The sequence below is a fragment of the Vulpes vulpes genome, chromosome 14 (assembly GCF_048418805.1).
Source record: "Vulpes vulpes isolate BD-2025 chromosome 14, VulVul3, whole genome shotgun sequence".
Taxonomy (NCBI): Eukaryota; Metazoa; Chordata; class Mammalia; order Carnivora; family Canidae; genus Vulpes; species Vulpes vulpes.
Genome location: NC_132793.1, coordinates 4,083,391 through 4,099,207, shown reverse-complemented (window position 1 = coordinate 4,099,207; position 15,817 = coordinate 4,083,391). Strand labels below are relative to the sequence as shown.

At 50.4% G+C, this 15,817-nt stretch overlaps 1 protein-coding gene across 5 annotated transcripts in view; it reads left to right on the top strand.

Moving 5' to 3' along the window:
* The window catches only part of GNAS (GNAS complex locus), a 67,351-nt gene that overhangs the window by 21,241 nt on the left and 30,293 nt on the right, over positions 1–15,817 (top strand). The gene's annotated exons all lie outside the window — the stretch shown is intronic.

The following is a 15,817-nucleotide window of genomic DNA, read 5'->3' as shown; positions in this document are numbered from 1 at the left end:
GAATGCCCAAAACCAGAGTCAGGTGGCAATGCTAGAGTCTGGGGCCTGTTTCACTGGCTGGGGTCCGACTGAAAATGAGGAACCCCCTCAACCTGTTGAGAATAGATGGTGTTATCTAGGAAGGGTCCTGGGTCCTTAAATGTCTGGAGCCAGGTGGACATGTCCCTTTCAATAGGTGGCTGCTTCTTGTCTACAGAAAAGCAAAAGCCTGTGTGGCCCCTCTTTATAAAAAGTGGAACCTCATTTGTCATCAGTCCCCTGAATTTTTTGGTCTTCTTGGGTTCTCAGATCCTAGAAAGTGTCCATCTTAATTCTTTACAGCCTCTGTGTATATAGGCCCGTAAGGCCTTCGCGCTGCATAATTAACACAGTAAAGAAATCTTATCGGTCATTCAGGGGTCCTTTGCCCACTGCCCCCGCAGGTGTGAATTTTTTTGATGACTGACTTAGTAGGGTCCAGAGATGGTAAAGGTGAGTTGATATTTCAGGTGGCCACTAGATGGTGAGACGATATAAGGCAGAAGAAAGGGGTCATATCTGTCCTTAAATGAGCTGAGTGGGGAAGGGGACAGGGAATGGGTGGGGGAAGGTCCTGCTCCACTTTCACCCCTCCCCCATCCCACGACAAAGCCCACATCTCATAGGCCCCAAAGCTTTAGTCCATCCCAGCCTTTTGTTTTTAAGCTGTGACATCTCCCTGTTGGCCAGGCACTGGGATTTGGGGAGCACTTTAGGGGGCCATATCTAACCCTAGGGTTCTCTATAGGAGTTCTACTGATACTTTGTCATGGAGGCTGTCTGTGGGAGGGATTGTAGGATGTCTAGCAGCATCCATGACCTCTGCCCATTTCTATCTCTCTCTGCCCCTCCCCCATACAGACAGACAGACACATACACACGTGTCCCACCCCACCATGCCACCAGTAGGTGCAGACACAGTGTGACCACCACAACTATGTCCCCAGGGGGATGACATCACCCTCCAGTGGATAACTTAACTTACTGCCTTAGCATCATTAGTATCAAGTTCTGGGGAAGATAGGGATCACACTTGTCATAACTTGAGCACCTGAAAAAGAAGAGAGATCTTCAGAGAGCGGGTGGTGGACTCCAATTACTAATAACCAGTCAGAAATGTTTGCTGCCTGGTGGTGGCGACCCCGCATTCGTGAATAGAAGTAATTTCTAAAAATCGCAGAAAAGGAGGTGACCCAGATGACCCTAAGTAGAAGAGAAAAGGGAATTATTCCAGGGATGTAAGTAATGAATTGGCCTAAGACTCTGATTAACGAAGTCAGTCCTGTAGCTAATCAATGGGCCAGGATAAATCAGGGCTTAAATAGATTTTAACCCTTACATGATCATTTCTACCACTTAGAGGTTGTTTTAGGGGCCCTGGGAGCAGGCTGGGGATTCTCTCTTCTGTCGGGAGCATACTAAATTAATTTACTGGGTAGTGTAAAGAAAGATGCCAGGATAGTCAGGACTAGTGCTCAGATGGCTGTTAACATAGCAGCCCTGGGATGGCTGGGCCCCACGTGACCCTGAGCCCGCCAAACATTAATGGAGCCTTTAATTGGTAGTGTGTGTGCACACAAGGGTATAGGCTCTTAGCTGGGTCATCTTGGTCCCAGGTCCACAGGGAAGCAGCCCAGTGCATGGAAGTGACCCTATGACCTTTAGCAACTGATATTTCAAGGCAGGAAGTTACCTTGTGGGGTGGGAGGGGCAAAGGCAAGGAATACCTCTGAATGACTGCCTGAGAAAGGTAAAATAAGATCTTTTAGAAATAAAACATAGTTGTGTCAGTAGAAGTAATAATCCAAGGACATTTGCTGGTCAAGAGTCTTGTACTTGGTCTTGGATAAGATGGTCAACGCCCCCTTCTCCATCCTAGGGTGGATTCTACAACCAGCACCTCTTGTAATAATCCTATCAAGACTAAATCATGATTTTAGTTTTAAACAGTGGCCTGACTGCCCCCCCCCCCCCACACACACACACACTTGCACCTAAATAGCCTCTCCCTCACTTAATCATTATGGTAGAAGACTTTATTGCTTCTTTATTATATTTTGAGCCCAACACATTTATAATCTTGCCCCCATCTGGTCTTTCTATAGAGCTTTCAGATCTTACAGATTCATCAGAGATTGAATTTTTCTTAAGCAAAGGGTTGTGGGTTTTTGCTTAGAGCATTTGAAATTTGTGATCTTTAATTGTAAAGTCTAGAAGGGAAAAAAATTAAAAGAATAACTACTTCCCACCCACAGACCTCTATATGAATGTAAACACTTTTGCTTTTATTATTAGGATGACTTTAGGGGTAAGGGGTAGAAAGTGATTGGGAGTTTGATGAATTATATATTGGATATGTAAAAACTTAAAAATATCTTTTTATATGTTTCGAGTTTAGCTAAGTAAAGTGCCCCTGAACTAACACATCCTTGCAAAATCCTCGAAATTACCCAAGGCATGTTTTTTGAATGTTGATTTTGACACTCTGCCTGGGACCAAGTACAGCATCTTTCCAAGGAAGTACTTAGACTCCGGGCAGAACCCAAAAACAAACGCCAGACATTAGGGGAAACTTTTTAAAAGTTGGATTTGCCAGAAAACTAATAAGCTATTCATAATTAAACATTTGTGTGATTTCATTTCTTCCTTTTTGCTGCTAAAAGAGAAGCATACCAGATCATTTTGTTTTACAAACAAATGGCCAGGGCTGGTTTTAAGATGGACACTTGAAGGAGGGTTCCCCTTTCCAAGTGGGAGTCTTTGGAAATTTTCCTGATGGGATCCAGTCATTCTGGAGCAGTCTTAGGAAATCATCTATCGTGGGGTGGTTTGGCATCGGGTGAGCTTATGGTGATTATTGCTTACTGTCTTCCCACATTGCCCTGATGGGAGGGAGTCTGGTCTGATGGGGGAGGGAGTGGGCAGAGGATCCCCAGGTTTTCTGAAGGGTTCTAGGAGATTGGAAAGAGAGCACTGGCTTAGGCATTGGGGGTGGGTGGGGGTTCTCATTCCTGGGACGTTGGTGGTTTCTAGAGATCCCATGACTTTGCCAAGTGTGACATCCAGAAAAGGCCAAAGTTTGATCTTAAAAATGTCGACAAGACTTCATTTTGTGATGATTCTGCAGGAGTAGTCCTGGGGTCCTGCCATGGTCAAGAGAGGGACTTAAATTTGATGGGTAGTCTAAGGGAAAGCCAGGTGGTGTCCCTGTGTCCAACTTTATGTATAAAGAGGTAACGACCCAAGGCAGGGCTTGAGAAAAAGATTCTGGGTAGAGAACATCAAAACCCTTGCAAAAACCCCTATCCTGAGACTTAAGTTGGCAGGTAGCATAGGGCTCTCTTCTTTTTTTCTTTCTGGCCCTAAACCTTCATTCCCCAGAAGTGGGGGTCTGACTTCAGATGTGAAGGCAGGCTCAAAATTGGGGGCTGACCTCTCATCCCGCAGGAAGAAGGGGTCAAGACAACCACCATCAGGGCTTGTCCTGTCCCCACACAGGTCAACCCGCTCAGAAATGGAAGCAGAAATCAGCCTCGTAGGAAGTTCTTATTCCCTTCTTGCTTTCCTTTTCTTTCCCCTCTCTTTTGAGATTTTTTTTTTAACAATTAGATTCTTAATTTTAGGGGCAGGGGGGGGTGCTTCTGAGTAGGAAATAGGTTGTTTTTAGGGAAAGAGGTGAGATCCCCAACTGTTGGAGGCTGAGATATAGAAACAGTAAAATAAAGCAAGTCTGTTCAGAGCTGGCTGGCAGATGGCGCTCGGCTTTTACTATTGGGAGCCTGGCTTTTCAAAACTCACCACGTGCTCCGCCTTAGGCGACTCTGCCTCTGCATCCCCTCCCCTAATCCCCTTTCTCAGGGACACAGACCCCTCCCCCACAGCCTAGGGATAGTTTTAAAGATTTTTCTGTTGAACAATTGATATCTGAGGACAAATCCTGTCACTTTTAACTAGTGGCTCTGGGGACTTTAGCCAGTGCAGAAAAACACACTATCACAGTGACCTCCAAGGTCCCAGCCCACGCGTGTGCCGTGGTTGTTCTAGGAACCAGCTCTGAGACCTTGGGGGCAAATTGCTTTATCTTCTGGGTCCCCTTTTCCCTCATCTAAAAAATCAGAGGGATGTCCTCCTCACTTTAAAACTTTAGTTCCGGGCAGCTCAGTGGCTCAAAGGTTTAGCGCCGCCTTCAGCCCAGGGTGTGATCCTGGAGACCCTGGGATCGAGTCCCATGTTGGGCTCCCTGCATGGAGTCTGCTTCTCCCTCTGCCTCTCTCTCTCTCTCTCTCTCTCTGTGTGTGTCTCTAATAAGTAAATAAAATACAATCTTTTAAAAATGAATAAATAAAAGAAATAAAACTTTAGTTCCCTCGTAAAAAGTTTAACTAGAACAGGTAGGATGGCCCTCTACCCCCCACCGCCTTTAAAGTGTCCTTTTCAAAGTGGCAGACCGTCCAGGAAATTTTCAGCCTATCTCTTGTCCTTTGGTAAATAATGAATAATTTCTGGATAGCCATGGCTGGGAGAATCTTTGCAGGAAGCAGGGGTTGAGTGGTGCATCTTCCCCACCCCAGTCAAGGGCTAGAAAAGAGATTCAGAGGTGGGCAGAGGTCCCTTTTCTACCAGGGAAACCCAAGGAGCCTTCGTGGAGGAGTTAGCATTGGAGACAATGTGGGAAGATACAACTAGATGAGGGAGTAGAATCTGGGTTGGAGGCTCAGTGCTTTCTGACAAGAGAAGGTTCTGGCTGAGGATGAATTCCTATTGTTTTTTTTGCTTACGAGGGCGTCCTTAGGTTTTTCAGGGACCCTGAGGTTTCAGGGCAAGTTTTAGTTTCCTCTGCCTTCCGACCCTCTCCACTCTTCAGTGCTACAAACCCACAATGCACTAGGGTATGAAGAGCCTTCCCTGCCTAAGGATGGGACCCCCACCTTACCCCTCAGGACATGGAGCAGGTCACCTCTGCCACCTTTAGACCAAGTTTCCTTGGAGGGGCAGCTCGCTCTGGTGATGTGCGGGGCTAGGTTCCTTGGTTCCAAAAAGAACAGGCCCCCTTCTGCCATCTTTCCACCCCCGTTCCCTCCCTCCCTGCAGTGGCTGTACAATCATGAGGTCATCCATTTGAGAAGGGCCTTCAAAGCCAGTCAGGGGAATCCATCCCTTTCCAACAAAACGCATCCTCCATACACCATTCCTAGATACTTTCCCCCCGTTTATAGTTGAAAAGCCAAACGGACTGAATAAAATGTATTAATTTCAGGCAGGAGCTTCCCCCATTCCGCTATTAAAATTCTTTTAAGTTAACAAAGTTTATTCCAACATTCCTGTCTTAAGCCCATAATCTTCTGGGGCTCCTTTAAAGCATTTCTTGCTCTTTCTTTTCTCCCCACACCTCCCAACTTATAGCCCTGAACCTTGGCCAAGGCAAGTGACCATGGTGGCCCCCCCGGGGATGTAACTCAGGATTTTGGGGGTGCTGGGGAACTGGACAGGTGGGCTGCCCCTATTTAGAACACCTTTTTGGGCCCAGTAGAGCTCCTTTCCCACCAGAGGTCAGCAGAGAGCTCAGAATGGCTTTGCCCGCTCGCAGGAAGTGGGATCACTTAGAATTCTCTAGATGGAATGTAGGAAACCCAACGGAAAAAAGCCCCACCTTTTAGGGACATCTTAGGTTGGGGTCTCCTTTTGTCCTGGGTCCCTAGAGGGATTAGTGTTGACACCAGTCCTGCCATTCTGGGCTTTGAGGGGGACGGGGGGGGGCTTTGGTCTGTTCACTGGGGTCTCTTTGCCAGTGCCCCCAGCCCCCCAACCCATACATACGCACAGACACCCCGTTTCCTTACAAGGGACCTCGCCCTCTAGAGTTCAGAGCCTTCCACAGGTGACCAAACTGCCCATGTGTTGCCCACAGGACTGGGAATCTGTGCCCCAGACTTTCCCTGGCCCCTTTCCCTTTATCTTCCAGAAGGTTGTCCTTATTGTTAAAATGACATTATAATATTACAGGAAATCCCCCTACCCCGCCCTCATCCTGCCATGATTTTACATCTCCTTATCTCCTGTTCTTCAGCCAGATGTATGGATGTTTCTAAAGAGGGTATTAACCTCGCCATACAAACCCTTCTGTGCTCGTGCCTCACCCGCCCCCCAGCACGCACGCACACACATGCACACGCACAGACTCCCTTAGAGGTTTTCCATGTTTTCCATGGTGCCTACCACTTCTACTTGTGCTGTCCCCGCACCGGGTGGGGCAAGGACTGTGAATTCCCTTCCTTGGTTTTTCCTCGTCTGAACTCTAGAAATCCCAGAGTGCTTGTGAACCACCCACCGCCGCACCCCCCAAGTCAAAAACCATCTCCCCTTCACCAGTCCTTTGTTGTTGAAAGGGAAAGAGAAGGAAAGAAGGTGCAAAAGGAAGTAAAGACTTAAACACACAGATCAAATGGAAGTTTTTAAAAGAGAGAGAAAAGGCGCCTTGGCTAAATTTAGGTCTAAGCGGCAGCCGGGGTCCCTGTCCTCTGGGAGCTTACAGTTGAGAAGGGAGGAGGAAAGAGGATCGGGTTGCAAGTCAGGGCAGCAGCAGCAGGCGGAGGATGGAGGGCTGCCAGCGGCCAGTCCTGTAGGAGCCAGCACAGCTGAGGGGCCTCATCCTCCCCATCCCTCTGGGCCCTCAGGGTTGGATGTCGATGCCAGGAGCCCCCTGAGTGGGACAGGGGCAGGGGCGGGGGGTGGACTAGGAGGTGTGCATGGCAGGGACAGTGGCTCTTCATTCCCTGAGCTCTGATCACCGCCTCCTCTCTCACACAGTGGGCCCTTTCTGCATCCCCACATTCCTCTCCTGGTCCTACAATGATTGTTCAATTCCTGGAATCCTTTTTTTTTTTTTTTTTTTTTGAAACTAATAACTAAGCCCCGTCTAGCACAACCTGATTTTCCAAGCTGCTTGCGCAGGCCTTACCCCCCACCCCACTCCGTGGTTTGGTTTTGCTTTAAGAAATCTGGCACCCAGTGGACCTTCTTTTTTTCCTTAAAAAAAAAAAAAAAATCCAGTCTTCATGAGTTCTTTGATTCGATAATTACTCGAAGCAAAACAAAGCAAGTCCCAAAGTTAAAAGCAAAACACCCTGTACATTACGTATACATCTCAGATGTTGAGGAAATCCTTAGAAGTTTACAGGTTGGTGTCCTCGAGAATCTGGCTCCAGCCAGACCCAGTATAGGCATTGTTTTCTTTTCTGTTCCTTCCTTCCTCCCTTCCTTCCTTTCTTCTCCCCCCCCCCCCTTTTTGGAAAAACAAGTTTTATTCTCCTGGGTATGTTCATTAGAGAGGGGAGACATTCTATTCAGTGAGGAAGAATGGGGGGCAGGGTTCTGCAGGAGGAGACACAAGATTGATTGCCCTGTGCTGGGGGGTCGACAGTGACCATCACGCCCAGATGCAAATCTCTCAGGCTATGACAAGGAACAACACGCTAGAGCAGACCTTCAGCTTCCTGGAGTTAGTGGGGAAAATATTTCGTCAGCGGCCTCTCTGTCCTGCCTTTATTCATTAACTCAAGTGAAAGAAAAAAAAAGAAAGAAAGAAAGAAAAAAAAAATCAAAGTCTTGTCCTAATTTGTTGTGGTGGGACCCCAGTCTCCCAAGTTTTTGCCCTTTTTGTTTTGTTTGTTTGTTTGTTTTAAAAAAGCACAGCCCACAGAGGCATAAGGGGTTTGCTCTCAAGGCTTAGCTTCTCTCCACCAGGAAAAGTTCACACCAAGTGCCAAGAGTTAGAAATGTGTCACTAATTGATTTGACCTAAATTTGTATTGCTTTGAGACTTAGCAAATGGTCAATTAGGGGCCAGTGGGGGGAGGCGGGAGGGGGAAGCAACAATTGCTGTTCTGATGGCCAAGAAAAGGGACCAGCCACAAAATAAGTTCATAAAATGGGCCTTCTCTGATGTTTAGAAATCACTGGGGGGTGAAGGGGGTCATGGTGGTTCTTCAGAGCAAGAGAAGGGTGGCTGGGAAGCGTTTAATGGGAATCTAGCATAAAACGACACGCCTGGCCCAGCAAAGTCTCCGTCCCAAATGAAAACAGTTGTCACAAATTAATTTTTCAAATTCTTGACTATTGGCAGATCCGAGGTTGACCTCATACGCAGCATCATGTCCAACTTGGCAAAGAGCATGGAATATTGCCCGGCCCTTGGTAGATGTGTACCCATTCTCCCTCCCTGATAAGTCATCTCCCAAAGTGGGGGTCCAGTCGAATGCTGAAACGGCTTTGTTTCCTTTTTGCCTCCCTAGTAGCATCTCTTAGCTTGCGTTAGCCGCCGCCCGTGTGTCTGCCAAGCCGCTCCGAAGGATGCAATGCTTGCCGGGTCGGTGAGTTTGCCTTCTCTTGGGCATTTTCATTCCTTCATTCATTCATTGACTTGTTCAGTGGACATGCGTGGTGCCCCACATGTGCCCTTCCCCACGGGGAAGACGGAGGTGTAAGACTTGCAACTCCCTTTGATGGTCCTACCGTCAGAAGGAACCCAGGAGGTCTGTGCTGAGAGGACAGTGGAGGGACGGTCAGAGAACTGCTGTCAGAAACCCCCCAGCGCCCCCCGGGCCGGGGCCGCGGAGCAAACCCGGCCAGCGCAGGTCACAGGACTGCGCCCTGACCTTTAACCACAGGGAACCCGCCTTAGCTGCTTTTGGTCAAAACAAACAGTGGTGTCTCCACGTAGGGCAGGTACCCTGTCGCCTGAGGCTGGAACTGTGTACCCAGGGGTCGGGGTCAAGCCCTCTGCGGGCCTCTCTCCCGGGGGAGGGACGTGCCCCCAGGTCACTGGAGGTCACTGGAGGTCACCGGCCGGGCTGCCCGCCAGGCCCCTAGCTAGCCGCCCCCTCCCCTGCTGTGTGTGCCCGGGCCTCCCGGACCTTCTAGACCTGGAAACTCTGCAAGGGGATGGGCCCAAATTCCACCCCCCCCAACCTGAGGATCTGCTTTGGGATTCCTGTGCCGGGGCGGGAGGGGAATGTGCTCATAATTTGCCGCCCGAGGTCCTGATGGGCTGTGGAGTGCTTTCATTTTAGCTCCTCAGCTGCCCTCCATCTTAGTTCCAAGCCTCCATCTTAGGCCCTAGCTGCCCTCCATCTTGGGCCCTAGCCGCCCTCCATCTTGGACCCTGAGCTGCCCTCCATCTTAGTTCTAAGCCTCCATCTTAGGCCCTAGCTGCCCTCCATCTTGGGCCCTAGCCGCCCTCCATCTTGGACCCTGAGCTGCCCTCCATCTTAGTTCCAAGCCTCCATCTTAGGCCCTAGCTGCCCTCCATCTTGGGCCCTGAGCTGCCCTCCATCTTGGCTCCAGGCCCCCATCTTGGGCCCTCAGCCTTTCTCCTGCTCTCTGAGGCAAGTAGAGGTTTTCTGCATTCAAGTAGCGCGGTTAGTTCCCAGTCATTGTGGAAAGAACACACAACCTTAAATTCCAGAATTAATTTCCAACTTCCGTTTCTCGGAACTACTCTAAGCCTCAGCGTGGAGGGGCATGGTGCTACCTGTAGGCCTCCCGTAAGGCTCAGGGCCTCCGTGATCTCTATAAAAGACGGTTTTTTGACGTGCGAGTGTCTACAGACGGGGACTGTGCTTTAGCTCAGGGCAGGCACAGACGGTTGGCCGTGACCCCGTGACCTCTGCCCCCAGAGAGCCCCGCGGCCCGTGGAGGGGCCGAGACTCAGGGCACGAGGCGGCTCAGAAAAGTCAGTCGCCCAGGTTCCCTTGAAAGCATCCTTCGTGACATGCGTTAGTCCGGGTGGCACCGTGTCCCAGGCTGCTCTGTCCCCCAGCGGCGTGTCCAGGACAGTAACCAAGCCGGGTCGGCCCGAAGAGAAGCGATGGGCAGAGGCGAGGGCATCAGGCCGGAGACGCCGCAGGCAGCTGGTCCGCCTGCTGGGGTGCGAGGCCTGGAGGTCGGGGACAGGGATGCCGCGTGGCTCCTGCGCCCTCCCAGACGAGCCCCTGGCAAATCTGAGAAATGGAGACCTGACCCGGGGCCTCCATACCTCCCTGCAGGTGGCTGTGTTCGGTTCAGTTAATCCCATTAGCTGGCAGAGGCTTACAGGGCTACCCTTAAGGGAAATTTGCATTTTAATAAAGAGCTCTGTGAGGCTACAAAAAAAAAGAAAAAAGAAAAAAGCAGAGTCACATTTTTAATGGTGGAGGCCTTAGAGGTAAAAATGTAACTGGAGGCACGGGGAAAGGATGAGGAGGGGGCCCTTGGGCAGTGGACTTCCCTCCCCATTCCTTGTCCTGGGCTTTACCCCCATTCTCCCCGTACCCCCCCCCCCCCCCCACACACACACGCAATGCAGTGAATTCATGGAATTGGCTTTTTTCCCTTGTGACCCTGCAGGACTTGAGGGTTCCACCCACCCCCCCCAGTCCACCCCCAGCTCTCCAGGTGCTACCAGGGCGCCTTACTGGCTTCCGCTTGGCAGTGGGGGGCCGGGGGTGGGCATCCGAGTGGCCGAGTCAGGTCCAGATCGAAGCCTTTAGGTGCCTGACTCATTCCAGCTCAGGTCGATAATAACAAGCCCCATGTTTTCCTCTAGCATCCTCTGCTATGACACACAGAGCAGTCAGGAAATAAAAAGCTCCAGTACTATATGGTGGCTTTGCTTTCTTTAAAAAAAAAAAAAAAAGAGAGAGAAAAGGAAAAAAAAATCCTGTCGGGGGTGGTTAGAGAGAGGGAGCAAGGAGGCAGGAGACCAGGCCGGCAAATAATCCCGCAGCAAAAACACTCTTGTTGCCCGGATGTTACATAAACAGCCCCCCAACTGTCCTGCGTTGCAGCCTCAGGAAAAACTGGTGCTTAGTGACACTTGGGTTGATTTCACACCTTAGCTTCCAGTTACTCAGAGGTGCATTAACAACTAATGATTCAATTGAGGGAGGCCTGGATTGCCATTTTGACTTGCTAGATATTAGCATACCCTCATAGAAACCCGGAAGCCTGCCAATTAAGCTCCCCAGTGTAACTCAAAAGGGGCCTTTCCAAGATGTGTGATCTTTAGGAAAAGGAAATTAAGCTAATTTTGAAAGCTCCTGACATACGAGTTTCCTTAAAATGTAAGTAGTTGAAGGCTAGGATGAATATTATGATTTCCTCCCATAATATGTATTTGAACATATGTCATAGATTCCAGCGGCAGAGCTCAGAGCTACCCGGGGCCCTGGGTTCTCTCTCTCTCTCTCTCTCTCTCTCTCTCCTCTTCTTTCCTTCCACGTTTTTCCCCCCTTTCCTGCCTTTTGTTTTTCTGCAACGTTGATGGGCGCCCCACCTGCGAGGCTCTTTGCAGAAAGTTCTGCGATGGCCAGCAGGATTAACGTGACGTTTTCACAAAACCCAGAAGGGACGCCATTGCCAGGACTAGAGCCCTAAATGCTGCAGCGTCCATGACAGGCAGGAGTGTCACCCAGTGGCTCGGTCGCGCTCGGCTGGGAGGAGGAGGGCATTTAATTATGCGTGTAAGTTATAGCTTTATTTCGAACACAAACACGCAGGCCGCCGCTGATATTAAACACACAGTCACGCTTTCCCGGGGAGCGTGAAAGGCATCCGGATTTTATCTTCCCAGATCCAGAACCTATTGGCTTCCTCCAAGCAGCATCCCCCTGCCCCTCTGCTCAGTCACCAGAGGCGGGGGGACCGGCCCCCCGGGGTGGCTGAATGGTGCACCCTGACAATGGCTGGTAACGAGGGGCCGCCGCCACCGCTCCCGCCCGCTAAGATGGCTTCGCCGGCACCTTGCCGCAGAGAGAGGCCGCTCGAAACATCGATTTCCGCCCCCCCCCACCCTCCCAAGGTTAGGCTTGTGCTTAGAACTCTCGGCTTCGAGCTAAAATTTCCATCCCCAAAGGGCCTGATTTCAGGCGGAGAAAGGACCACTTTAGCAAATGAGAGAAGAGGAACGAGAGGGTCATTTCAACTGCAGCAAAAATCAGCCATGCCATTTCCCTGACAGCACTTTAATTATGATGAAAGAACAAGATGTTTTTTGGTTTTTACAGAGGAGGCTTGTGGCGGGGGAAGGGAAGGGACCTGAGGACTGCAGAGCGGGAGTGCAGAGCGCCTGTCACCCGCGTGATGGATACACTGGGGGGGGGGGGTGCTGCGGGCAGACAAGCGGCAGCAGCCTGGGGTCCCGGCCTGGCTCGGTGGGTCCCGCCTTGCTGTTTGTCGTTTGTCGCAGGGGTGAGGAGTGAATAGGAAGGGCCTACAGGACAGAAGTCGGCAAGCTGCAGGGTGTTGGCCTCTCTCTTCCCTTCTGTGGGGGGTGAGCTGGGCTTTCACCCCAGGAGGAGGAGGCCAGCCTGTGTTCGGCTCCACCAGCGCTGGAAGCGGTGCTGGAGGGCTTTTGAGTGGTCACACACACCCCATCGTTGGACATGAAGTTTTTCCTAAAGTCAGGTGCAGGCTCCACATGGCCGTTCAGGGGCCTTGGAGCTGCAGGGAGAGCCGGGGCCTGATGCTCCGAGGGGCAGGGAAGGGAGTTAGGAAGGCAGGTGTCGATAGGCTGGGTTCAGTGCCCGCAAGGCAAGCATCGGGGACAGAGCCCTGGTTCCCCCTTCCATCCTCTCCGCTCGTCTATAATCCCTGGCCCCACCCGAGGCACTGGGCCCACGGGGCTGGCAGCGTTTAGAGAGAAATGTAAAAGTGAATGCCGCCTCTCGTAGCTGGAAAGGGCCGTAGCTGCTGGGACTAGGAATGTGAGCAAGAGAGTAGCAGAAGGCGTCCAGGTTGGCTGTGGGGTCCCCAGGGATGAGGGGAGCAGAGGGAAAACACACAGACATAGAAGGTGCATTATTTCCTGCTACCTTGCACCTCCCCGCTCTGTGTTAGGGCTCTTTCATGCCGCAAAACGCACGGTGTAGGCTGCGTCCAGAGCCCCCAGCGCGGAATCGCACAGAGCAGGAGACATGATTTGAACCTGCTCATCTCGGCTGCTTTTGTGTAACTGAATTACACAATGTCTCTGTTAAAAGTGATGTCGCCGCCGCCGCCGCCACTGCCGCCGCGGCTGCCGCGCGCCTCGGCCTTGAATTAAACACCGGTGGGCATTATGTCCCTCCGAGGAGGCCCTCTCTGCAGCAACTTCCCCCAAACAATTTGTGATTTTTCTGGGGCTCCTTATTGCCCTCGCTAAATTGGCGAGCTGCTAGAGACACTTCTAATTTTGACAATTATTAACGGGCAGCGGATAATGAAACAGCGGGGACTTAGGGCTTTGTGGTAGATGAATTATGGACATTTACCAGTAAAACCACTTTATTTCTCGCACTTAACAAGAGGATTAACAAGCAGAATGCCACATCTGTAGACTCGGAGAGGAGGGGGCAGCGGTCGGTACTGCAGGCTGGGCTGAGATGCCTCCTTCCCTGGAACCGCTGCAGTCTCCCCGTCTGAGCCAAGCCGAGATGCAAATTCTTGCTCTGTCTAGATACTCGGGGATTCTGTGTGCTATGGAGATGGAGGCACCATGATCGGGCTGATTTCAGTGGACTAGTTGAGGGGAAAACATTAGAAAAAGATGTTCAAACCCATTCCCCTCCCTCTTTGCTTGGAGAATAATATCAGGAGCTGGCAGTTCGGTCTGCAAAGAGAAACGTTCGAGGACAGCATCTTGACTTACAGCCCTCAGGGTACTTCGATATTTTATTTTATAGTGATTTTATAGTTTGGAGGAACAGAAAAGCAGACAAGATACAGAAGCCGGCAGAGTGGGAGACGGGGGGCGGTCAAGGCGAGCCCACTCGAGGATACTGCGCCTTTCCGATGTCAGAATAAGGACAGTGAGGATTTCGTCCCCTCTTTGAGAGAAATAGGCACTTCGGAAAGGGGAAAATAGCTCGTTCTTTGAGAAACACGGTGAGGCGATCGGTTAATATCGGGCGGCGGTGGTCATCATGCTGCCCGGAGAAGTGGTCTCATTTTTCATGTCAGAATCAGAATTAATATTGGTTGAGATTAGATGGCTTCTTAATTTAGACCATTTACATTTTATTCAGTGCTGAAAAGGAGGGCCCGGGCCACTTTTCTGGCAGCGGCAACGCCAAGTAAATAGGAACAGTATAACCTTTAAAAAAAAAAAATCCATTCTCTCTGCGGTGGCTTTGTTCTGGCAAATTTGGAGTCATTTAGCACGATCTGGAAACTCGGATTTTTCATTGCGAGAAAAATGTAATGCTGTCCACTCTCCTACGGCGTCTTCGCGCCCACAAATTTCCTGCTCTGGTGACCTTCTTGACTTGAGTTTTTTTGTCTTCTTCCCACCGAAGCTTCCAATCAATTTGGTCAAAAATGCAATCGTGAAAGAGCATCTGGTTGTTTTGTCTACAGCCAGCCAGTTTGCCCGAACACTTGAGAGGAACATCCGGCCACCTACCCTGACATCACCCCAACACAACCCCAATGCCGTAGATAAACTTATTTTTTGGAACCAGAGGGAACAGACCTAGGAGCCAGGCTGCGCTCCGAGGGCCGAGGAAGGGAGGGCACGAGTGTCTCGCTTTCTCTGCAGCGGCCATCGGAAGGCTGCGGAGGGGCGGCGGGACCAAGTGGCAAGGCGGTCCCTACAGGCAGGCGCAGGGAGGCAGAACGATGCCAAGAGACAGCTTTACGACTTCGCTCTCGGCAACATCCTTATCAAGGTCGAGATTTGTCTGGTGTCTGCAGCCATCTTAGAATTTAGAGGAAGCTAAAACCTAAAGCCACCTGCCCCGGTCCCACCAGTCAACACTAAGGATGAGAGATGCAGCTTTTATAGAAAAAGAAAGAAAAAAAAAAAGTCCACGGTTCATTTTCTCAAAAAAGCTGGCCTCCCATCCCCTTTATCGCAAAGTCATCACAACTAGAGCTAGATCATCTATCTTTTCTCTCTTTTTTCTTTCTTTCTCGCGTGGATAGCCAGTTTCAACTGTCTGGGCTACATTTTGTCCTGATCTTTCAGTGCGGTGAGCAGCCAGGCAGGTGGAGGAGGAAGGGGCTGAGGAGAGGCAGGGACGGGCACTGGCGCCCCCGGCGTACTCCAGCCTCCTACCCTTCGTTCCTGTTTGCAAGACAGCTCAGCCCAACGCAGCCCGTTGATATTACCCCCAGATGCTGTCTCTACCGGGTCTTACTTTCCCTCCGGGCCACAGGGAGTGCAGAGCCCAGATGTGCTCAGACCTCCAAACCCACCCAGCCTCGATCCTTTATTTTTATGTTACAGTTACAGAACCTGGAAAACGTCTTTGCAGCAGTTGACCACAATACCGAGAATTTCGGGAGAGAGAGGTCAAGAATTGATGACTTAGATTTATTAGTAGCCCCATTAGGCAGACCTCAGAATTCTAATAATGGGTCTCGGCCAGACAAATCAGTGTCACGTTCCTAAAAGGAAGAGAGTGACAGCTGGGTGATTTCACAGAATTGCCAGGTATTGGGAAGAAGGTTAAGCAAAGGTTCCATTATGATAAATCAGAACGATCTTTTTTTTTTTTTTTTTTTTTTTTTTGTCTGTTTCCCTGGGGTTTGTGGGCCGCTGGTCGCTTTTTAAAAATTTTTTTCTTTGCAGAATGTGCTGTTGTGCTCTGCACGCTTTAGAAATGACACGTGTACTTTTCTTCCCAAATCCCCCCTGCCTTTGGCATCCATTTTAGAAACTAGATGTTTGTCGCAGAATTCTCTCCTTCGCCTCGGGTCCTGCCTGCCTTCTCCTTTTTCCAGAGTCCCCCTCGCTGCTATCCGTAGCTTCAGTCAATCTGTCAGATAGATAGCTATGCCAGGT